General features: G+C 39.9%; 1 protein-coding gene across 3 annotated transcripts in view; it reads right to left on the reverse strand.

Annotated features, from left to right (window-relative positions):
* ptprz1b (protein tyrosine phosphatase receptor type Z1b) overlaps positions 1-25,213 on the reverse strand; it is a 70,711-nt gene that overhangs the window by 44,771 nt on the left and 727 nt on the right. The gene's annotated exons all lie outside the window — the stretch shown is intronic.

Consider the following 25,213-nt stretch of genomic DNA (forward strand, 5'->3'; position numbering starts at 1 on the left):
TTTTCCAACTGGTGTTATATACTGATTTATTCAGTGGCCCTATACATTTATAGGACCACTGAAAAAAATTGGGGTGTGTTTTGGATTTTATTTTCCCAGAATTCTGACACTGACAGAAATGTTTTCTCTTCCGCAGAGCTATGTCAATATATGAAATGACTATTTTTCACTTTTGAAGGGCAAAATAAAATCTTGGTCAAGGTGTTTGAAATGCCACTCACACCAGAAACTACCTTTTAAGGCCCACACGTGACAGATTTCATCATTACAAATTTGCAATGTATTGAACGTAATGTGATATATAGTTCTGGGGCGATCGTGGCTCAAGAGTTGGGAGTTTGCCTTGTAATCGGAAGGTTGCCGGTTCGAGCCCCGGCTTGGACAGTCTCGGTTGTTGTGTCCTTGGGCAAGACACTTCACCCGTTGCCTACTGGTGGTGGTCAGAGGGCCCGGTGGCGCCAGTGTCCGGCAGCCTCGCCTCTGTCAGTGCGCCCCAGGGTGGCTGTGGCTATAATGTAGCTGCCATCACCAGTGTGTGAATGGGTGGATGACTGGTTGTGTAAAGGACTTTGGGGTCCTTAGGGACTAGAAAAGCGCTATACAGATCATTTACCATTTTTTCCAAAGTGACAACATCCCACCTCACACTGTACTTCCCATGAAATACAATAGTTTCAAAGTTACAATTCATAACCAGGAATATAAATAGACATGTTTTTAATTTATGTTTGCAATGAATGCAGGTTAGGTGGTTTACAATAAACATATTCTATATCCTGGGTAGTCCAGTCCAGAGCCTTTTGATGTCTTAATTAAACAAACCAACAAATGAATTCTATACTGAATCAAAACATCTCTATTTTTCATCAAAATGACCTGTGTGTAGCCTTGAGTAACAATCTGTCTTTGCTGGATGGGTTTAATTAATGAAATAATTCCTTCTTCCCATTTTCTGCCACTTGAGCTCATCATGCTCCTCTGACTGTTAAACTATTCTCTGACACAGGGATCAGCAACCTGACAACAATAATTTATGATAATTTGGATGTTTATTATGATTATGATACGATTGCACAATAACACCATGCTTTGGTAGTATTTATGAAATTATTAAACTAAAATAATAAAATTCAATCACTTCTTTTATAATTTTTGTTAAAATCTAAACAGAATAATCATGGCACAGTGAGAAATATATATTCGCATGTACAGGCCGACTTTAGTTACCTGTGTTTTTGCAAATGAATCCGTGTAAATTTGCCTGCTTTGATGATGAATGAAACATTGTAAGTTGTAATAACTGAAAATTAAACAGTTCAGTTTCCGCACCAGGTAAAATTGAATTGTCGCCGTAAAGAAACAGTCTTGGCAGTAAAAGTAAATCTGTCTTTCTTAACAGCCGTTCTTCATTTGGACTCTGTTGGTTGCCATTTATGTGTATACACCCATGTTAAACACAGCTTTACAAGTCCAACAAAGATAAAAGAAAAGGGTGCAGGTGATAAATTGCAACAATGTACATATTACAACTTTTCTTGGCAAATGTAACGAATGATAGCAAATCTAAATAACATTTTCCATCTTTTTAACTAAGTATGTGATGCAAATGAAATAAAAGAGTATCACTAAACAAGAGATGACTTTGTAGAGCGCAGGAAGTAACTGTAATTCTGTTAGCATACACGCACACACAAACACACATTCATAGAGCTATCTATCACGGCAGTAACTTTCACTCTGGGACAGATGAGGACACGATGATGAATGGTGTCGCAGCTTCAGTGTATCTGTGGAAGTGCTGCTTGCATAGCTAATAATTCCACTAGCTGTACATTTGCTAACAGCTTTGTGCCCTTCCATAACCACCCTCTCTTCTATTATCACAGTGTAACAACATAAAAACGCACAACGCTCTGTTCCTTGTGCTAAATCTTGTTCAGACTCTTGCTTTCTATTTTCACATTCTGCATACCAATCTTTTTCTCTGCTTTAGTTTTCCTTCCTACTTCAAACAGGGTTCGGTAATGAAAGGTATTTAATGAAAGAATCGACTGCATGTGAATTTATTTTCTTAACTTGGTTGGTTGGTTTTTAGGAGAGCTGAGTGAGTACTATCAAGTGTATTTCCTAATCATTTCTATTCATGGCACAAGGGTAATCTCAGCTGGATAATAATGTCAACAACATTATCAAGGAATTCTCAGAATTTTTAACAAACATACATTCAAAATATAACATGATAATTTTAACCGGTGATTTTAACCTGCACATAGATAATCCTTCTGACCCTGCAACAAAAGAATTCTTAAACATTCTTCACTGTTTGGATTTTACCCAGCACGTCACGCAGCCGACTCACAACAGAGGACACACTCTGGACCTGGTCATCACCCATGGGCTGTCCACCAGCGTGTCCTCTGTTGTTGACTTGGCTGTCTCTGACCACTACTGTGTGTTTTTTAACATCACCGGTTTTATTCAGCGGGAGACCTCGGTGCGAACTGTGAGGAGGCGCTATCTAACCTCTGAAGTGGCTGCAAATTTTACCAGGGTTTTAGACGAATGCCCCCCTGTGATTTTACCTGCATCCTGCGATTTGATTTTTAGTTATTTCAACAGCAAACTGAAGAAAAGCCTTGACTCCGTTGCTCCACTCACCACCAAAAAGATTAACGTAAAACATGCATCACCTTGGAGAAACGAAGAAGTCAAAAAACTCAAAAGAAATTGCAGGGCAGCAGAAAGGAGATGGAGGAAAACTAAAAATAATATCAACCATCAAATATTTTGCGAGCAACTTAAAGTGTACAATAATACATTAAGGAAGTCAAGAAATTCATACTTCGCCAAAATAATCAGTATTAACAAAAATAATCCCAAGGTCCTCTTTTCCACCATAGATCACTTATTTAACCCTGATTTTAACAGCTCCCAAAGAACCCCCACAGACTCGCTCTGTGAGCAGTTTGCAGACCACTTCAGGGGAAAGATCAGCGCCATCAGATCTGATATTTTATCTAATCGTGATATGATTTTAAATACATCTGAGGGCTCGATTGTACCTGAGGAGACACTGGACAGCTTTGTCCTGGTTAATGCTGAGAACTTTCAGAAAGTTTTCTCCACAGTGAGACCCACCACATGTCTTTTAGATCCAATTCCTTCTTCACTCTTTAAAACACTTTATGGATTTTTTGAGGCTGAGCTTTTATGCATGATGAATTGCTCTCTTCAGTTGGGTGTCTTCCCTGCTGCCTTTAAAACGGCGGTGGTGAGGCCCCTTCTGAAGAAGAGCAATTTGGATTGTAATGATTTTAATAACTACAGACCTGTATCCAACTTACCATTTTTAAGTAAAGTCTTAGAAAAACTTGTTTTTACTCAGATTACTGATTTTCTCAATGATAGACAGATCCTGGAGATATTCCAGTCTGGATTTAGGGTGAACCACAGCACAGAGACGGCTCTCCTAAAGGTTTTAAATGATCTTAGATGTAACTGGGACTCCCAAAAGCTCTCAGTCCTGGTGCTACTGGATCTAAGCGCAGCCTTTGATACAGTAGACCACGCTATTCTTTTAAACAGACTGAAACACATGGTGGGCCTCTCTGGTGCTGTACACAACTGGTTCACTTCCTATCTCTCTGACAGAACTTTTATGGTGAGTATGGATACATGCTCCTCTAAGATCCATAAAATGACATGTGGTGTGCCTCAAGGGTCGGTTCTAGGCCCTGTACTTTTTAATTTGTATATGCTCCCTCTCGGCGGTGTCATCAGGAGGCATGGAGTGAACTTCCACAGTTACGCTGATGACACGCAGCTGTACATCTCCGTGTCTCCTGATGACACCAGACAAATGGATGCCCTCTTTAACTGTATCTTGGATATAAGATCTTGGATGGCAGAAAACTTTTTACAGCTTAACCAGGACAAAACTGAAGTTTTAATTGTCGGTCCTGAGGCTCAGAGAGAGAAACTCTTGTCTAAATTAGAGGCATTTTCACTATGTCCTTCGCTACAAGTGAAAAACCTGGGTGTTATTTTTGACTCTGAGCTTGGTTTTATCCCACATATTAAACATGTAACCAAAATTGGATTTTATCATCTAAAAAATATAGCCAGAGTCCGCCCTATTCTCTCTCGGGCCAACACGGAGATGCTGATGCATGCTTTTATTACCAGTCGCATTGATTACTGTAATGCCCTGCTCTCTGGTCTTCCTAAGAAGAATATTTCAACTTTACAACTCTTGCAAAACTCGGCAGCTCGTGTGCTGACGAAGACCAGAGGGCGGGCCCACATTACACCGGTTTTAGAATCGCTGCACTGGCTCCCCGTGTGTTTCAGGATCGATTTTAAAGTTCTTTTATTGGTTTTTAAATGTCTTAATGGTCTTGGGCCTTCCTATCTCTCAGATCTGCTTTTACCATACGAACCCTCGCGGACCCTGAGGTCCTCTGGTACTGGCCTTTTGATTGTCCCTAAAGTCAGGACACATACTCACGGAGAGGCAGCTTTTCAGTGGTATGGTCCTCGTCTGTGGAACAGCCTGCCGGAGGAGCTCAGGGCCGCAGAGAACGTACATGTTTTCAAGAACAGGCTCAAGACCCACCTTTTTAATTTAGCTTTTACTTAGCGTTTATTTATTTTATGCTTATTTATTCTATCCTGTTATTCTATTATTAATTTAGGATTTACCTAATATTTGTTTGATTTTATTCTTATTCATTTTTTAATCTTCTTATTCTATTTATATTTATATTGTATCCTGTTCTTATTTATTTTATCATTTTACCCTATATATATTGTATTGCGTCATATCTCCAGTGTTTCCTCGGAGGGCGCTCTCTGCACCGGGGCTGTTATTGACCGTGGCTGCTGGGTCTCTGGGGTCCTCTCAGCCTGGCTGGGGGGCTCCTTTGCCTCCCTCCTGCTGTGTGCCCAGCCTGGAGGCTGCGGTCTGTGACCGGCTCCCGGTGCAGACGGCTCCCTGTTATAGTGTTTCCTCACTTGGCTCATGCGAGCCCAGCCCAATTTTTACTCTTTAAGTGTGCGCGTGTGTGTATGTGTGTGTGGGTGGGGGGATATATGTGTATTGAGAGTGTGGGGAGTGAGTTGGAGGGTGGGGTGGGCTGCTTTTAACTATGTAAAGCACTTTGTGCTACATTTTCTCTGTATGAAAAGTGCTTTATAAATAAAGATTGATTGATTGATTGATTGATTGATTATAAAAAAAAATCTTCGCATTTCTGTTAATCAAAACTGCAAAGATGTCTATCTTTACGTGTGGTCCAACAAGCCTGTTGCTACACTGAACCCCACAAAGAGAGCAGCAGGGGGCTCCATGACAGTCCAGACTGCAACATAGAATCTGAAAGGTTTGTGTCAAAAACAACATGAATAAATAAAAAATAAGAGGACTATAAGAAACCATCTTCTCTTTCTTTGATCTTTTACTGTGTGCAAAAATACAGAAAACCTGTCCTCCAGGAAGATGAAAGCCCTGCGCAGAGTCAGATTTAGGTCACGGACAACAACCATCATATCCACAACGTTAAATCTGTCCGTGCGGCTCAAGAATAATCCCATTGTTTACTGCATAAAGCAGCAGGATAGAAACACTGGGTAAATTACTGCACATGTGACATATGCACTTGTGTTGTTCAAACACCAAATATATTTAATGCAACGCTGCCACAAATCCTTTCTGTATCATCTGTTAAAACTCCTTCCTAATGAATATTCAACAAATGCTGACAGAGAATCAGCCACAGGGGGATGTAATGTATTTTACACTTGTCTGACTCATTGTTGCTTCTTCCGCGTTTTTACCCCATAAGTGAATTAAGGGGAAAAAATAAAAGAATCGTTGCTTTCTTCTCTCTCTTTTTGGAGTTTACAGACAGCTCACTGCTAACTAGCTGGCTGAAGAGTTAAAAACAGAAAACATTTTGAGGGAAAAAGGGTTCTGGAAATATCTGAACAGTGACTTATGCTTCAATCCACAAAAACAAACAAAAAAACATGAATCCGCACTTCCTTTACTGTGCTTCATCGCTTTTACATGAATCCAGTCCCACAGTCACCGATGAATCCACTACATTTGGAAATGTATGTAGTTAATGCGTGTATTACCCTGCATATTGCCTGTACTGCAAGAATGAGAAATGATGTGTATTTAGGTGTATGGTCAAGTGAAGAAAACTACAACCAGATCTGTATCTGTGAATTATTATGGTCCATGTAGTCACAATAACTTTAGATGTGTATTATGTGTCTACAAGGGGCGAAGAAAAGCACTGAGGAGAAATGAATGGAGTCAGCTGGAGCTTTAATAATGACTTCATTAACGTCACACTATGCGCAATCTAATTTGGTAATGCTCTTTGGTAAACTTGGATTTTCAAGGGTTTTTTTTCTAGAATTAAATTTCCATCTGAAAAGGGATTTGAAGTATTTCTTTGGAGAAAAACAGGAGAACCGGAGAACTGCCATGGGCAATGCGTGGAAAACAAATATTCAGAATTGAATGAAAATGCAGAATAAATGCATCTCAGCAGTATTTCCTTCCCATGTGATCACTGAGACGACACTTGATTAGACATCCATGACCCGCTGTGCAGTTATGAATTCATGTCCTTTCTCACAATAAAAACGGTTTTCTGCTTAATCAAAAGACAAAACCTTAGTTTACTATGGGACAGAAAATACAGCAACTTTCAGGAGAAACTTAATAATAACTGTATCAAGTCTTCTCTAACTCAAGTGACAGGAATTCACGAATGAACACAGCAAACTTAGCACGTTTTTCACTTCATAATACAGCCTGTGACTAAGAGTGTAATTCCCAAGTAATTAAAGGAAATTTCTGTATGTATTTTATTTAAAATTACAGTATCTACTAATACTTAAAGGTAGGCATACTGGAATAATGGGTAACAAATCAAGTTTTTTAAAGAAACCAAAAAAATAACTTGATTGTAACAAATTTTGAATAATGCCTAAGTAGTTTAGGTAGATTATGAGTACGTTTAAGTACTGCAAAAGTTCAGGTATTTTCCATAAAGGGATCCACAAATTATATTTGCGTAAGTACTGTGAGTGCTGAGTACTTTCTTGGTAATTTGATGAAAAATCACAATCTTACAATGTAAGTGCACTGTACTTTTCTGGACACTGGCTGTATTGTGGAGCGGCTTAATCTTGGCTAAATTCATATATTTTGCAGGAAAAGAGACACTGATGGAGCTTTAGAGGTTCTGCAAAGACAAAAGGGAGAAGCTGCCCGAAAATAGGTGTGCCAAGCTTGTGGTACCATACTCAAAACGTCTCGAGGCAGTGATTGCTGCCAAGAGTGCTTCAACAAAGTCTAAAGCAAAGACTGTGAATGCTTACGTTACATTTTTGTTTTGTTTTTTGTTTTTTTTATATATAGTTGTAAGAATTTCAAGCAAACTTTTTTTATTTTGACATTATGGGGTATTGTATGTAGAATTTTGAGGTGAAATTTTCATATAAAATTCATTTTGGAATAAGACTGAAAAAAATGACAAAATGTGGAACAAGTGAAGCGCTGTGATTACTTTGTGGATGCACGTTATGCTGGCAGTGCCCTGCATGTGAAATGATGCTGGTAAAGCAGGAAAAGATTTCTCAAAATTAGACAATGAAAAGGTTCTCACAGGTGCTTTTCCAGAGTGCTGCCCTTTAAGAGAATACTGCTCAGCAGGACAAATGTAGATGGAAGGCCAGAAGGAGGAAACCAAGACAAGCATTCTCTTAAAAGAGCTGGCAGAGAAAGAGACAAAACTCTCCATGAACAGGAACCAGCAGCTTCAGGTATACTGCCTGAGCTCATGATGTTCCTTTACAACAGTGGCTTGTTGAATCCTAAGAGATTTTTTCAAAAGTGTTTCTCAGTTTAGTGAAGAATCCTTAAAAATAAACTTTTTTTCTGTTCAGCAACTCCAACTTTTACGTCCTTAAATACTTGAAAAAACTAACTGTCTAAACCTACCTACCTAAAAATGTTCTTAGTTTCCTTAGAAGAGATAATGGTATAATAAATAGTTTTAAAGTGTTTTGCTGATATTTTATTGACTCCTTTTACATATAGAGGATTTTCATACTTACTTACTTCACTGAAGAGGTATGTGCCACCCTGCCTAGACCTCTTGCCCCTCCTTTCCCCCCTCATGTAAAGTTTACAAAACACCATTTACACACAAGTCCCAACTCTCTGCACAACATGCACATATTGTCCAGGGTTACTACTGTCTTCACTGCAAGTTATAAGTACACAAGCAGCACTGCTAACGAAAATACCTTTTGTTATCAGTAATGAATACGTTATGCTGAAATGCACACATGTGGAAACTTTTGGGGGTTTTTCCAGTGCAAAAACTGTAAAGTTGAAGCTTTTAGCAGATAAGATAAGGCATATATTGGGGGGTTTGTGGACATTTTGGATCACACAGATAGGTTTCATAGCTACAGCAGGAGCTAGCCACAAGAGCCACAAAGCCACATTTGGTCTGTGGCTGTCAGTCAGTTTTTAGACACTACTTGAGGGAAGAGATGACGAGACAGTGAAAAGCCAGGAGCAAAAAGACACTGGTGCTCTCTGCTTTAAGAGCATAGCGGAGACTGATGGGCTTTCACTGCTACAGGCTGGCCATGCATAAAGCTCACAGCTGAATCACTGTATTATTCCACCCATCTGCACTTTATCTGCTTTATCAGATTTCCTGATATTAAAATTTTAAGAGACTGCTGCAGAAAGAAGACTTTCTATGAACGGTGTTTTATTTAGACAGGAAAGTCAAAGGACATGCAGCGCTCCAACAATGTTTCACTGTCAAACAATCACACGGCTACTATCTGATACCTGCATCAAGGGCATCCAGAAGTAACTGATGTCCTGTGATAAATGAAAGTAATTAAGATGAATGAAATCCTGACTGAAAGGCGTGGAACAGGCACTTGACACTGACGACACTGACTACACTGACGTGTCAGTCAGTGAGGATAATTTGTTATCAGAGCAACACTCATGCATATAAGCACAAAAGATCCTTCGTTTTCACATGTGTATCAGCTGGTTGGGAAAAACTATTTTCCTTAAAAAAAATAAAAAATAAAATAGCATCACACAACCACGTTTCTTAAATTAAATAGCAGGTATTAGTAGTAGGTGCATTTTTAATTTACAGTGCCACTTTTCTTGTAGACAAAATTTAAAAAACAACTTTTAAATGGAAAAGGGGACAAAGATCACAAAGGCAAAGGTCATGAAACTGTTACCTCCTGCTCCCATCACCCTGACGGGTTAGTGCTACCTCTCGAATTTCATTACATCAACACTGATTCATTCCAGACGTGATTTGGTGATGAAGTGCTGAAATTTACTGTTTCAGTCTACATATTTGACCGTGACCTTTTCTCCTTCTTTAGTTACCAATCCCCCTCTGCCCAGAGCAGGGACGTGAACTTACCAAATTAAATCAAGAATTGATGTTTAGGCAAAGAATTTTAGTGTTGCAGTTTGTGAACCTGCATTAGTTTTGGATCACTGGATTTCTCATTCACTGAATTAAACTGATATGTCACTTGTTTTTTGGTTGTTTTTATTAGATTTATACAGCAATAGCATTGGTTTTCTTCTGGTGAAGGCTGCGGTGGGGGGATGGAGATGCTGCGGGAATGATTCATTGAAACCTTCTCACTGTTATTAGATTAAGGAAAAGCGAAGCTGTCCCAGCTGAACACTAATGAATAGCACCGTGTTGGATTACATGACTCCTGGGGGAGATTTAGCCCGACTCCTGAGATGAGGGAATAGGCTGCTATGTTTACACCAACACACACTGATTTCTAATGGTAGATGTTATTACTGTTGTCCTCTTAAATGAGTCTCAGCACTCCAACAGGAAGCCCACATGTGTTCACCCACAGAGGGAAAGGTGTCTGTGAGGTCCTGTGAATGTATTCATTTATAAGGGGTTTACTTTGAAGCCTGGTAAAAATCATATGTGAATTCAATTGTATGTACGATGTTACAATGTTACAATGTTAATAATACATGTAAATGGATCTAATTTGTACAGAGACCATTTTCAAGCAGAAATCTATGATACTTAGATTGTTAGTTTTTCTGAAATGATTCCAACAAAGGCTTACAGTAAGCAGACAGGGAGCTTTTAGGAAAGGGGACCCTAAAGAGACATCCACTAAAATAGATTTTTTTTCAGACCATTGCTTATCTAACTAGGGTTACAGAGGGCTGAAGCTCATCCCAGCTGACATTGTGAAAGAGATGGGGTACACCCTGGACAGGTCATCAAACCATAACAGGACTAACACAAGGAGACAGCCTGCTATTGCTCACATCCACCGCTGCAGCCAATTTAGGCTCCACAAATAGGCTGGCATGTACTGGCACAGCGAGAACATGCAAACTTCACACAGAAAGAAAACTCAAAACCTTCAAGCTGCGAGGCATCATATTTGTCTGCTGTAAGATAAATGAAGACTTTTTTAAATAAACATCCAAAGCTTTAGTGAACAACAAAACATGATGAATTCCACTGTGTCACTATTTATCTAACAAAAACTAAATCAAAATGCAGAAATAGACTGTTAAAAAAAATGCAGTAGCTTGTAGAACTGCCTGGAAATAAAAACTCAAAATAATCATTCTCACGTGGCTTTGTCAGGCTCTCTCGCTTCAGTTTAAGCATAGCTTTGTTAAGTCAGGTCAAAGTCTGGACTTTGATTGGGTCATTGCAACATTTTATTCTTTTATTTTTCAGCCATTCTGTTGTAAATTTACTGCTTCAGATTATTGTTCTCGTGCATGACCCCAAGCAAGGTTTAGCTGTTGACAGATGACCTCACATTTAACTCATAGAAAAGTTTATGATTGACTCAATGACTGTGAGATGTCCAGGTCCTGTAGCTGCACGACATGCCCAAATCATCACACATCCACCCCCGTGCTTGACAGTTGTTATGAAGTGTTTCTGCAGATATGCTGTGTTTGGTGTTAGCCATTATGGCCAAACATATTAACTCTGGCCCTTTGTGTCCAAACCTCATTATTCCAAAGGTCTTGTGGTTTCTCTAGATACATCCTTACAAACCATAAGCCGCGCTTTTATGTTTTTGAAGAGAAGAGGCTTTCTCCTGGCAACCCTTCTAAACACGCTTTAATTTTTTCATCTTTTTCTAATTGTTCTGTCAAGAACTTTAACATTTAGGATGTTAACAGAGGCCTGTAGAGTCTGAGATGTAACTGTTGGCTCATTTAATAAACTACATCATACTGAACAACTCTAAGAAGAAGGACACAATAGTAGATTTGCAAAAATTCAGAGCTCGTCTCCACCCTGTGAAAGTTTGTGGGTTGGACATAGAAGTGGTAACAAAATCTAAATATCTAGTTTTACCACTAGATAACAAACTAGACTGGCCCCTGAATACAGACAAACTATACAAAAAGGGGGAGAGTCGCCTCTTTTTGTTAATCTTACATTCATCTTAAATTTGACCTGAGTGTCAAACCAACATCCAAAGCCAAATTGAGGCATTCAACCATAAACTGAACACTGCTAAGTGAAAGGACGCAGTGACAAAAACTGCCCTGACGGATCTCTGATGAACACACTACATCCGCGTCACATAAAACGTGACACCTGTTGACCTCAGCGTCAGAAACACAAGCCCAAACACACACACAAACGCACACAGGCACATACCACCAGGGGCCATCTTATAACTTATATAGCACTCAGCTGTGTTAGCCATCAGCTGGTTAAATTAGTATGCATGTCATCTCTCACCGTCTCACTATGTCTGTTTCCTTATCGTACTCTATCAGCCTCGGTCTGATTTCCTGTGTGTCATACTGGAAACTATGCACAGGTCCATTAGCAGAATGGTTAAACAGAACAAAGATTTAAACAAGAGACAGCTTAAATGTTGGTTGTACCACAAGCACCCTGTTATTTACAAGTCTAATTAAATATCCATTAAATGGTTCAATGAACATCATTTATTAAACTGTCCATCTAATAAAATCCCAGTAATTTAATTACTTATAGATAAAATGCAGATTTTGCCCAGTTTTGCCTAGTTCTGGGACCTTTTCTGGTCTTTCTGTGTGTTGCTGTGTTTAAGATGTCTCACATATATCTATGTCCACCTGAAAGAATGAAACCTCAGAATAAAGTCCACCAGTGCAGGTTATGAGTTTAAGAGATTAGGCTCCATATAAAATGGAGGATATTGTTTCTGTGTGCTAAACAAACCAAACATTGTTCCGCAGAGAGTCAACGACATTAAAAGCGCAATATAAAACCTTATCACAAAAGCCTATCATTGCACTCTGTGTGTGTGTGTAACAGAGCATGTGGACTGTCTTGCACTCCAGCTGTTCTGAAAGAGGCAAAGAAATAAGCTTTGTGAGAAAGTGTGTGTATGCGTGTGCATGTGACTGGTTTAGAGGTGACCATGAAAATATGGGGCCCTGTCTTGAACAGCTGGGAAAGGGAGGGTTAAAAGACACATATGCAGACACACATACACACACACACAGAGCGTTGACACCCGACTATGTCCAGCCAGATGAGGTATCACATATTCCTTTCCTGCCATTTGGCTCCATGAAAATCTAATAAAACCAAGCTTGTTCTGTAATTTAAAACTCTTCTCAGCTTTAACCAGTTTCATCTACACACTGCCTGACAACTCAAAAGTGGCTGCTGGGTCTCCATGGGACAAAAGCTTTAGTGTGTTTCAGGGTGCGGACTGTACTATAAGGGAATCCCCACACTGGCAGCAGGAGTTAGTAATGTAATCAGAGTTGCATTGAGTTAAACATTTTCTTTCGCCTGTGCAATATTCTTGTTTACTGCACACAATAAATTGAATGACAATATCATACGTAGGCAGTGTCCAGAGAGCAGCAATTACCACAACAGTAAAAATTAATGAGCAGGTGTCCTCTTGCTGTATTTTTCTGTTATTCTGTTAAGATTTTTTGTAAACAATTCCTGGAATATTTTAGATGTAGGCTCAGATGGCCCCGCCCCTCCCTGAGCCTGGTTCTGCCGGAGGTTTCTTCCTGTTAAAAGGCAGTTTTTCCTTCCCACTGTCGCCAAAGTGCTTGCTCATAGGGCGTCATATGATTGTTGGGTTTTTCTCTGTATGTATTATTGTAGGGTCTACCTTACAATATAAAGCGCCTTGAGGTGACCGTTGTTGTGATTTGGCGATATATAGTGAATTGAATTGAATTGAAGATGGGCACAGGAGGAGTGTAGCCAATTTGATCGACAGGTGGATGCTTTCTAATCCTTTTCGGCGTTTAGTTGTAGCTGCTGAAAAACACTGTAAGGAGTCAACTATACGATATTCCCAAAAATAAAATTCTTTTTTTAAAACTTATTATTGTGCATCCAATTAAATATCACTATTACTAACTAAGCCAGGCTAGCATTAGCTAATAACCCCCCCAGCACTACTGTCTCAGACATATATGATCATATCTAGTTAAAAAAAAAATTATCTAATGACCTCAATGGCAAACTTGAGATTAAGAGAAATAGCTTTCAAATCAGCGGGGATCACCACTCTGGCTGGATCCATCTTTGATATACAGTATATTTATTTATATACAGTACTTTATTATCTTCCTGTTCTATTAAATTAGGATTGAGAGAGCTCTTGTCTTGTTCATTGGGCTTCAGTATAATCTTCTAAGTTAAATGAGGTAAGCTCATAAAGCTATAGTGTTAAACTCTGAAAAAAAGATCCCAGCCTTGGGTTAAAGCCAGATGTTAAGAAGATGAATGAGCATGTTCTCTCCACTTTTAGCCTGCAGCTGGGATATTTCTGATGAACTGTGAGTAGCAGAGGCCCTGCAGGGGACTGACCTCAAATTTTTTCTCCTAGATAAAAATCAAACTAGCAGGTCAGACAGGAGCCTTCTTATCCAAAGCCTATGAATAAATGCAGCACATGAAAGCATATGCTCTCTCTCTCTGGCACACATACACATGTGAGTACGTGTCAGATCATTTTCTTAGTCAAATGAGGTGAACACACAATTATCAAAGGAGATTAAATAAGCCATGACACACGTATTACCAGTAACGAATGAGTGATGTGAGGCGACATCTAGGACACACATATGTATGCAGGAAGGAGCGCAGTGGACTGAAGGAAAGCAGCCAGTTGGCACGCACAACTGTTTATCTGTGTGTGTGTGTGTGTGTGTGTGTGTGTGTGTGTGTGTGTGTGTGTGTGTGTGTGTGTGTGTGTGTGTGTGTGTGTGTGTGTGTGTGTGTGCATGTCCGTGCTTAATGTTTCAACCCAATTCCCGTGTTCCCACTGGTTATGTGTTGTGGTTACTGTTGTGTACATGTCCACCTTAGTCATCAGCGAGCTTTGTGCGTCCATGTGTGTGTGTCTCACTAATCTGCCCGTTAGAGCAGTGAGATGTACCATTTCCATCTGCTTGGCACAAACTGAGAAAATACCACACAGCATCTTTGGATATGCGCGTGTGTGTGTGTGTGTGTTTGGAATATGCGATTAGTAGTCTGTAGTTTAGTGGGGCCAGGTTGCACACTGATACATCTGTTTGTGGTTTTAAACAAAGATCATCTTGAAGATTTCCTAGGATCTGCAAGATTTGTTTACTCGAGGAAAGCTAACAAATCTGAATGCACAAAAAGGACACAAGGAAAAAAACATATGGCTTCTTGAAAGCTGTTTTGTTTTCTCTGAGAATTTTCTGCTCTAGGTTGGTTAAATCTTACGTTATGTTACGACACAGACCAACAACATCGCACAGTCTTGTTCATCTGGTGATTCCTTAAAGCGTAATTGTGGAAAAACTTCCCTATCAACAAGTGTCGAGACTCATTGTAGAGTCTATTCAGCATGCTTTCCATAAGCATTCAGCCTCAATCAGCAGAGTTCCCATGACAACAGTTCACAGCGTCATGACAACGGAAGAGCCCCTGATGGCGTGCTGAACACCCTGACTTCCTGTCGGCTTCCTACTCTGACTCTCTCTATCTCCATGGATACAAAACCATCCCCTCTCCTCTCTATTTTTCAGGGCAGGATCACGCCCCCAATTCTTCTCCTGTTTAGCAGAAAGCGCTCACACACAAACACACATAGGCTGGAATAGCAACACAAAAACACATGGATACACTTACAGACTTCAAAAACAATCCCTACACATATACATTTGTATTTATGCACGTATACAAAGGTATTCAAGGGCTGTTGAAAAAGTGTTCAAGCACACAAATATAGGGGAGACTGCTCCAAGAGCTCACCCAAATCTTTCGATTCAAGAATCTCTATGTGCACGCAAGCATGTGTGACTAATGGGGTGGCTGGCTGGTGGGGGTTAATCAACTTTCAAAAAACTCATTGGTCACAGCAGCAGCAACTTAATGAACGTTCCCACTGGAGAAAAAAAAACTTAATGCTCTGCTCAAATTCACTCAACCTCTACTCTTCCCCTCTCTGAATTTTGTGCTTGAAAAAGTAAAAGCTAAATCTCCTTTAACTTTCAATACAACCACTTTTTTGCTCAGTGCCAGGGCCCTGGGGTGCCCCGACTTCCTTAAGGCTCTGGATGTTGTAGGTCTGTCCTGGTTGTCACCTTTCTGCATTATTCAATTAAATTCAATTTTATTTTTACGGCGCCAAATCAAATTAACAGTCGGCTCAAATTGGATTTGATTATTTAAGACCTTGTATGTTCCAAATCATATAGCTCAAATTAAAGCAACTGAGGAATAAAGGGGTGCAACAAACAATTAATATACTGATTAATTTCAGTGTCACATATTATTTTATCCATTATTCCATTTTCTTTACATCTGAAATTTTTGTTGTCAATAAAACAAAAAACAATACTGTGCTGTCATGGTCAGTCTAACCTCTGATATAGGTCTAAGATGCCAAACAAAAGTATTTGCAGTTATAGGTCTATCAGCAGCACACATAACTAAAGATATAAATTGGTATTTAAATAAAAGTCAAGTCTGAATTACACTTTAGCATAAAGCTTAACTTTATTCAATTATCTAACTAAGAACTGTCCTAAAAGTGTGATTGTGTGAGTTCAGAAGTACAGAAACATACTAGAAAGGTACTCCCTCTCCAGAAGCCTTGGTCCTTGTGCCAGCCTCTTAAAAAAACCAAAAAAAAACAACAACAGTAGCTTTTGTATGTGGGCAGAGACAGAGACAGACGGCCATTGTCAGCTGCTGTAACTTCAGACAGACTTTCTCAACTGGAGAGACCACAGAGAGAGCATTGGCATTGGCATTGTATATCTGAGCACTGGTTTCACTGGCTTAGTTACTCTCTTCCTCTCCTTTTCACCTTTTGTCCCCTCTTATCCAGACATTGGCCTTTTTAGATGCAAACTCCTCTGATCCTTATCTTCATCCTCTTATCAGCTCCTGGAGATTTTCAGACTTAAAGCACTAAATGGTGAAGACAAATTTACCACCATTTCAAGTCTGTGACGGCCAGTTGCTGTGAAGTGACAAAGTAACATGGGTTTGAACTTCTCTTACTCTCCAAGTCACCTAGCATCTAGATACCACACAAGAAAGCCGGGCATCTTATTTCTCAGAGAAACATTTAACCACACATTGCTGGGCCAGTGCAAGGCAGCTGTATGGTTGTATTTCAGGCATGATGAATCCAATCCCAGGTTCTAAAGAGGTAGTGCTGATGTTGCCAGTATCAGTTGTAGCAAAAGAGGAGATCATTGAAAAACTGAAGAGCACTGAAGGCTTTTCTAGTTGGTAACCAGAACTCGTCTTATGTTATCAGCATTGTGTTGCATGGTTTTCAGAGAATTCATAGAAACATTAATGAAATGTTGATCCTCCACCACGTTACAAACACTGCCAAAGCCACGGAGAAATGTAGCATTACTAGCTGAGGTCAGAGTTGCCATAACACCAGACAACTGAAGATATCTGGTGAAAGAAGACTTTCACCTCTGCATAGAGTCACTTCCCCAGCAAACTAAGTTTCACTAAGGTCGCTACAGGTCATACTTCTTGGAAGGGGCTGGAGTTTATTAGTGAAGCCGGTCAGCTACAAATCAGAAGGTTGGTGACTTCCCAGCTACAGTGGGGCAAAAAAGTATTTAGTCAGCCACCGATTGTGCAAGTTCCCCCACTTAAAATGATGACAGAGGTCAGTAATTTGCACCAGAGGTACACTTCAACTGTGAGAGACAGAATGTGAAAAGAAAATCCATGAATTCACATGGTAGGATTTGTAAAGAATTTATTCGTAAATTAGGGTGGAAAATAAGTATTTGGTCACCTCAAACAAGGAAAATCTCTGGCTCTCTCTTCTGTAAGAAGCTTTTCTGTCCCCCACTCGTTACCTGTATGAATGGCACCTGTTTGAACTCATCATCTGTATAAAAGACACCTGTCCACAGCCTCAAACAGTCAGACTCCAAACTCCGCCATGGCCAAGACCAAAGAGCTTTCGAAGGACACCAGGAAAAGTATTGTAGACCTGCACCAGACTGGGAAGAGTGAATCTACAATAGGCAAGCAGCTTGGTGTGAAGAAATCAACTGTGGGAGCAATCATCAGAAAATGGAAGACATACAAGACCACTGATAATCTCCCTCGATCTGGGGCTCCACGCAAGATCTCATCCCGTGGAGTCAAAATGATCATGAGAACAGTGAGCAAAGATCCCAGAACCACACGGGGGGACCTGGTGAATGACCTGCAGAGAGCTGGGACCAAAGTAACAAAGGTCACCATCAGTAACACACTACAACGGCAGGGAATCAAATCCCGCAGTGCCAGACGTGTTCCGCTGCTGAAGCCAGTGCATGTCCAGGCCCGTCTGAAGTTTGCCAGAGAGCACATGGATGATACAGCAGAGGATTGGGAGAATGTCATGTGGTCAGATGAAACCAAAGTAGAACTTTTTGGTATAAACTCAACTCGTCGTGTTTGGAGGAAGAAGAATACTGAGTTGCATCCCAAGAACACCATACCTACTGTGAAGCATGGGGGTGGAAACATCATGCTATGGGGCTGTTTTTCTGCCAAGGGGACAGGATGACTGATCCGTGTTAAGGACAGAATGAATGGGGCCATGTATCGTGAGATTTTGAGCCAAAACCTCCTTCCATCAGTGAGAACTTTGAAGATGAAACGAGGCTGGGTCTTCCAACATGACAATGATCCAAAACACACCACCCGGGCAACAAAGGAGTGGCTCCGTAAGAAGCATTTGAAAGTCCTGGAGTGGCCTAGCCAGTCTCCAGACCTCAACCCCATAGAAAATCTGTGGCGGGAGTTGAAAGTCCATGTTGCTCGGCAACAGCCCCAAAACATCACTGCTCTCGAGAAGATCTGCATGGAGGAATGGGCCAAAATACCAGCTACTGTGTGTGCAAACCTGGTAAAGACCTATAGTAAACGTTTGACCTCTGTTATTGCCAACAAAGGTTATGTTACAAAGTATTGAGTTGTATTTTTGTTATTGACCAAATACTTATTTTCCACCCTGATTTACGAATAAATTCTTTACAAATCCTACCATGTGGATTCATGGATTTTTTTTTCACATTCTGTCTCTCACAGTTGAAGTGTACCTCTGGTGCAAATTACTGACCTCTGTCATCATTTTAAGTGGGGGAACTTGCACAATCGGTGGCTGACTAAATACTTTTTTGCCCCACTGTATATGTTTCCCGCTACAGATGCATTTAAGCCTAAACCATGACCTTATTAGGAACATAACCAACTGAAACAGTGAATCGGAATGAGACAACTGAAAATTAAACACTGATTAAAAACGAAACTAAACTGCGAGAGAAAACTGACTAAAGTTTATTTTTAAAATATAGAAACTAAGTTGGGTTTTTTTGTTTTTTTTAAATCCTCAATCATTCCCACTACCTCTTTGTGCAGGTTTTGATGCCCTTTTATCTTTGACACTTTATGCATTTTTAAATCACAACTGACAACAGCAACCAAAGTAATTTGTGAAAAAAAAAAAGAAAGCTCTGACTGACATAAGCAAGCTGAGTTTCCTGTTCAGGCCGCTCAGTATCAAAGAGATCCGTCAGTCCTCGTGGCACAGACCAGCTCTAAAATAGCCATGACCAAACGCTGTCACAGTCGCAGCAGAATGCGTCTGAGTGGATTAAAGAATAAGAGCACTTACGAGTATAATGCTTTAGATGGAGGGGCCAGACAGAAAAGTAGCTGCATGAGTGGGGAAAAACAGAGGGCAGGAAGAAAAATTATCAAAGTAGAAAGCAGCCAATCAATTATTCAGTGCAACAGCTGTGGTTTTTAGCAACACCAACCCAGCAGTGGCTACGGACAGTTCTTCCTACCTCTGCATGTATACTCAACATTCAAGTTTGGCTTTCAATACGATTTGCTGTACAAAGTCTGCAGAACACAGAAATGTTAATAGATTCCTCAACTTTCAGAATGAATCTTTTTTTTAATGCAATATCATCCTCTCCCCAGTGTGTTGTCAAGAAAAAAAGAAATCAGATTTTATATATATATACACTTTTTTTTAAATCCCAAATGCCAGACAGTTAAGAAGGCTTTGGAAAATCTTTCTAACAAGATTTATTTCCCTCAGTGAAGATTTTTATTTCGTTGGTTGACCAAGCTTGACTCCACCAGCCTGCACACGTGTGTATGAATGTGTGTGTGCATGTGTGTAAATTAGTGCGCACATAATCTCATCTTAAGTATGGAGTTAAAGGTAGATGGAGACTGACAAACAGACTTTATCTTAAATGCAATCCTATGTACAAAACAGCAGGGCTCCGAAATAGAAATATGTAGTACTTCTATGTTATGTTGATGCTGACACCAACTAAAACGCTCAGAGGGTTCTGGATTTTTAAATTAGGCAGTGACCTGATTTTTCTATGAGGTATCCTTTAACATTGCCTCAAATAGATACATTGGATATCCCAGTTCATTTTTAATTTTCAGTTTGATTCAATTTCATTTATGTAGCACCACATTATATTAACATTATTTTGTCAGGTGAAGACCCTACAATGGCTCTGTAATCAGTGACAACAGAGCAATCTAAGAGGTCGATCTGCTCAATTCAGTTCAGTTTTGCCCACTATTGACATCACTGCACAAGCAGTGAACCTGAAAGTAAAATCAGGCAGAGCTTATAGTATAGTATGTGCAAATAAATGAAATTATCAACATAAATACATTTATTAGTTTAAATTTTTATTCATTTAGGTCTGTAAGTTGTTGGACAGTGAAATTTCTTTTTTTTTTTTGAATGTGTGTAATTATTTCTTTGTTCATCACCACAGTGAATTTTAAATCAAACATTCAAGATTTGATTTGGGTGCAGCTTTAATTCAAGGGTTTTACAAAAGCACTGTAGTAGTTGTATTAGTTGACTCGAAGTGCTGAACCTGCATTCAGTAACTGTTTGCTGGAACAATGAAGTTCAAAGATATGTCCATGTGAGTGAGGGAGGCCATCATTAGGCTGAAAAAAACAAAATAAACCTACCAAAGAGAGAGCAGAAAATAAAAATGTAGAAGTTGGCTAATGTATTCTATATTCTTAAAAAGAAGGCATGTACGGGCAACACCAAAAGGCCTAATGCCACAGAGGACAAAGTGGATGATCACAGAGTTATTTCCAATGTCACATTGTCAAGAACAGAAGGGAAGTATCTCATTGTAATTGGTTCGTTGGAGAGATAAAATTAAGACTTGTAACTTAAACCAGTATGTTTGGAAGAGAAAGGTATGAAGGAAGGAAAGGAACAGCTCATGATCCAAAGCAGTATTATGGCACGTGCAGGAATGGCTCGGCTAATGTGTATATGATATGACTACTGATAGGAGCAGAAGGATGGCCTGTGAAGTGTACAGGGTGTACTTTCTGTTCAGATTTAGTCAAAACTGATCTCCAAAACTAACCAGACAATGTTTCACAGTGAAAATGGATACTGACCCAAAACATAATGCAAAAGCAACCCAGAAACTTTTCATGCCAAAGAAATGGGATATTCTTGAATGACCACAGCAGTCACCTGATCTTGACCCAAGGGAGCATGCTTCAGTTACTGAAGACAAAACTAAAGGCAGAGAGACCCACAAAAAAAACAGCAACTGAAGGCAGCTGTAGTAAAGACACAGCAGAGCATCTCAAGGGAAGCATGTTATGTGTATGTGACTTCAGGCAGTCACTCACTGCATAGAATTTAGGCCCAGGTATTAAAAATAATCTTTATATTTAAAATTATGTTTGCTTGTCCAATTACTGTTGAGCCTCTGCAAATGGCTCTCTGTGTACAAGAATGGCTGCAATCCTTAACAATGAATCCATTACTTTTGTAAAACCCTTCAAATTAAAGCTGAAAACGTGCACTGTCTGTCATGATTTAATTTAAGGCTGGGCCATATCATACCATTCACGGTATAATGTTGGGCAACGATAAGAAAATGAAATATCGTGATATGGGTAAATGCGCAGTGCCTTTGTTTTCATACGCACATGGTGGAAAAAGCATGGCGGCGACGGAGAATGAGAAGGGCGAAAGCGGATCGTTGAGTGAAACAGATGAACCAGAATTGGTTTGTAAAAATGCTGCAACTTCAGTGGTGTGGAACTGGTTTGGCTTTCGTCCGTCAGATACACAACAAAGCACTATTTTTGGTAGAACATGCTAGCAGGCCGTCGTTATTGCCGTGTTTTTTGGAAAATACGGCACACTTAAAATCAATCCTTTGATTTTTCTGAAAATCGACAGTGCCGCTTATAATCCCGTGTGCCTTATGTATGAATTCTGGTTGTGTTTACTGACCTCGAAACGATTTATGTGCTACACGGCGCTGGAAAATCTGTCAAATGTTTTAGTACGACTTTGCTAAGCTACGAACCTGCACAGCTTATCGTGGTGTTCAATTTGCCTACGAAGATTGATAAAGTAACAGATTTAATGTCAATATGGTTGATTTTAAAGTTCGCTTAAAGAACTAATTTTCATTCATTCTTAATTCTTAGACTTGTCACAGAGCCCAAGAGAATGATCACAACCCCTTGGCAAACTCCGGTCACCAGCGAAAAATGGGCATTGTCCTGCTGGTTAGCAATTGGTTGTTGCACCTTCTGAAACGTGTTGGTTGCACTGATAAGGCACAGCTTTTACATTGAAGGAAAACATTCTCCGTTTCTGGTTTGGATCTCACTTTTTCAAGTTTCCTTATGGCTCAGTGAGCAGTTGGCAACAGTTTGGAGACAAGGTGGTGTCTTCATTCAAACTGAGGGGACACAGGGACAGTCGTATGCACTGTATGTATCAGTTTATGTATTATATTCTCTATAAACCTCTTATTAGAGTCTTCGACCATATCTAATATGAGCATCAACCACCATAGCAATAAATATTCTATAATGTATATTAAAAAAAAGGAAAAAAGGCAACAGATCTCATTTAAAAGTAAAAATTTTAAATCTAACTGTTACAGAAGAGACACGTCTATTGTGCATTACCATCTATTTGACTGATTCGACTGCTTCTTTTATATAATTGATGTGTTTACACATGGAGCATGCTCAGTTCACTAGGGGTGCCAGGATGTACGTGCCAATATTTTGTAGCCAATTACTATTACACCATCAGGCATCCTATCCTTATGTCACCGGATGCAACCCCTTTGGTTCAAATTCCCAGAGTGCACTGGCCAGCCAGATGGTATCTCACAAGCACACCGTACAATTCGCTGAACACTTCAGAGATGACAGTGCATGGTGCTGTAATGCTCAGATTTTCTGCACAGGGGGCTTCATGAAATTCATCTGATGATCAGAGGAATTTTGATGAGATTAGTACACACTACACTCACAGATCAAACACACACACACACACTGATCAATAGCATGCAGCCTGTTGCTGTCTCACTCCATCTAACTATCTGTCATGCACTGCCAAATCTATTACAGCCACAGTGCCTTTGCTACTATTTCCAAGCTCAACACTAGAGCTAAACTCAATACAAAATGATTGGTGGTACCGCGCAACCAACTGCAGAACCAAGCTGGGGAAAAAAGCATCAGCTACAAGGTGTTGTGTTTGGAAAGCTGAGTTTAACGTGTGAGCTGAGCGAAGCCCAGAGTGCTGTGAAGTGGTAAGAGCACCAGAGGAGACAACCACCATGCTGAGCTGAATCAGATTAGGTTTAAATCTCTAACCAGCAGGATCACAGGATACTAAAACTCCATGTTATGGGGGTTTCCAAACACTTGGTTCTTCATATGTACAAAGCCAAAATGTTGTATCCAAAAGGGAACACAAGCTCACATCCTCTCCTTCCTGCTAAACTGCAGATAGAGCATGAAAGGCAGCAGGTGTGATACACACTGAGAAGTCAGATGTACGCTGTATGGAGACTGTGCTGTTAAAAAGCATAAGGCGCAGCAAAAAGGACTGTGTTCACTGCTATTTGTATGTGTGTGTGTTTGCACGGAGGAGTGTGACAGCAAGGCTGAGCAAGAAAATGTGTGTGATGTTGTGTGGTGTCCAGGCATATTGGGAGACAGATGGTGGGGGGAGACGCTGTGCTTCCTCGAGAGAGGGGAGACAATATTTCTCTCACTATGTATCTGAAAACATGAGCTTTCACATAAACATTCAAAAAGCAATGGACCAAACTGCATCAGATAATTGCAAAGAGAATCAACAACAAGTGGACGCCAACAACTTCATCTCAAACTTTGACCGTGCAAAGGCTTTTCTTAGAAAGGAACTCCTCTAAAGTTCAGTAGAAAATGATCTCAGCCGATCACACCAAATCTCAGATGCACAGATCTCTTTATTCCGAGCATCTCCATTTAATTAAGATATGGCCTTTACCCTGTGGTGACAGCAGGTGGTGGAAGGAGTTAAAGGCCGGTGGAATTTATGCAGATTCTGATCCTCTTCTTCTTCTTTTTTTCTTGACATGAGAGCAATAGCAATTGCACTGCTATTATTGAATTCAACCATCCAACCAATCAACCATGTAGTAGAGGAAGATTTCAGGTATCTTCCCTCCCTCGTACCATCTATCATGATGCATCTATTTCTGTACAAATTTAGAGTTTATCAAATTAAAAGAAGGAAAAAAAAGAAAGGATGTCATCAGAGAAAATCTCATCAAATGGGAGCAGACAGGTTTGTGTTTCGGGACGTGAAAACGTTTGAAACCGTCTGATCTCGGCTTAATAACTGGACCGTCATGGGATTCTGCCTTTTGAACAGCTGATTGAATAAAAATCAGTTGGATAACCTCATTAAGACTCAACCTTGAACAACTGACTGTTTGTTATGAGGTCAAAATCAACATTTTTCAACCAGCTTCAGACAGAAGCTGGTTGAGATTGGCAGGCGTCCCTCTAAGTAGTTCAAAGAGCACCTCAGCAAATTTAGAAACGTCTTCATTTCATTCTTCACTTTTGAACTCTTGTTGAAAAATTCCTGACTCTGTGCCAGGAAAATCCCTCCTGGGGCCACTTCAATTTTACTGTTTGCCTCAGGTTTTATGATAACACTTAGATATGCCATATTGGTTATATTTCAGCATCAATTTACTACTATAATATATTTCACAGTGAATGAAAGTTACCATCTAAAGCTACACTGTTCGCTTTAATTCATGTAACTTGGCTTTGCTCCATGAGGGGGCTAGATCTTGGAACTGCCACTAATCTGGTTTTGATGAAATCTGAACAGATCGGATGCTTATGTATTCCAGTTATTAGTCGTTGGTAATGTGTTTGCAGTCAGGATACACAGAATTCACAGTTTCTTCCCCACCTGTTACGCAAATCTGTACCAATTTCAATACACGAATGAGTATCTGTGATTTGGCATCAACAAGCTATTAAGGTGAGGTTAAAATGAGCCAACAAGGTCAAAAAATAATAACTGAGGTGAGTAAATGTTAAAGGCGTGAATTCAGCAGCCAAACCAAAAAGTACTTTCAAACATTATATAGAACCGTACTTAAACCACAATGTGCTAAACATTAAGCTTTCATATGGATTCCCGCGTCTTCCAATTTGAATGAAAATGTAGATTGTATCTACATGTTTGTGACTCAGAGAAAGCCCAGTGGAATCCCGTCATGTCACTG

This window comes from Astatotilapia calliptera, chromosome 17 (assembly GCF_964374335.1).
Source record: "Astatotilapia calliptera chromosome 17, fAstCal68.1, whole genome shotgun sequence".
Lineage (NCBI taxonomy): Eukaryota > Metazoa > Chordata > Actinopteri > Cichliformes > Cichlidae > Astatotilapia > Astatotilapia calliptera.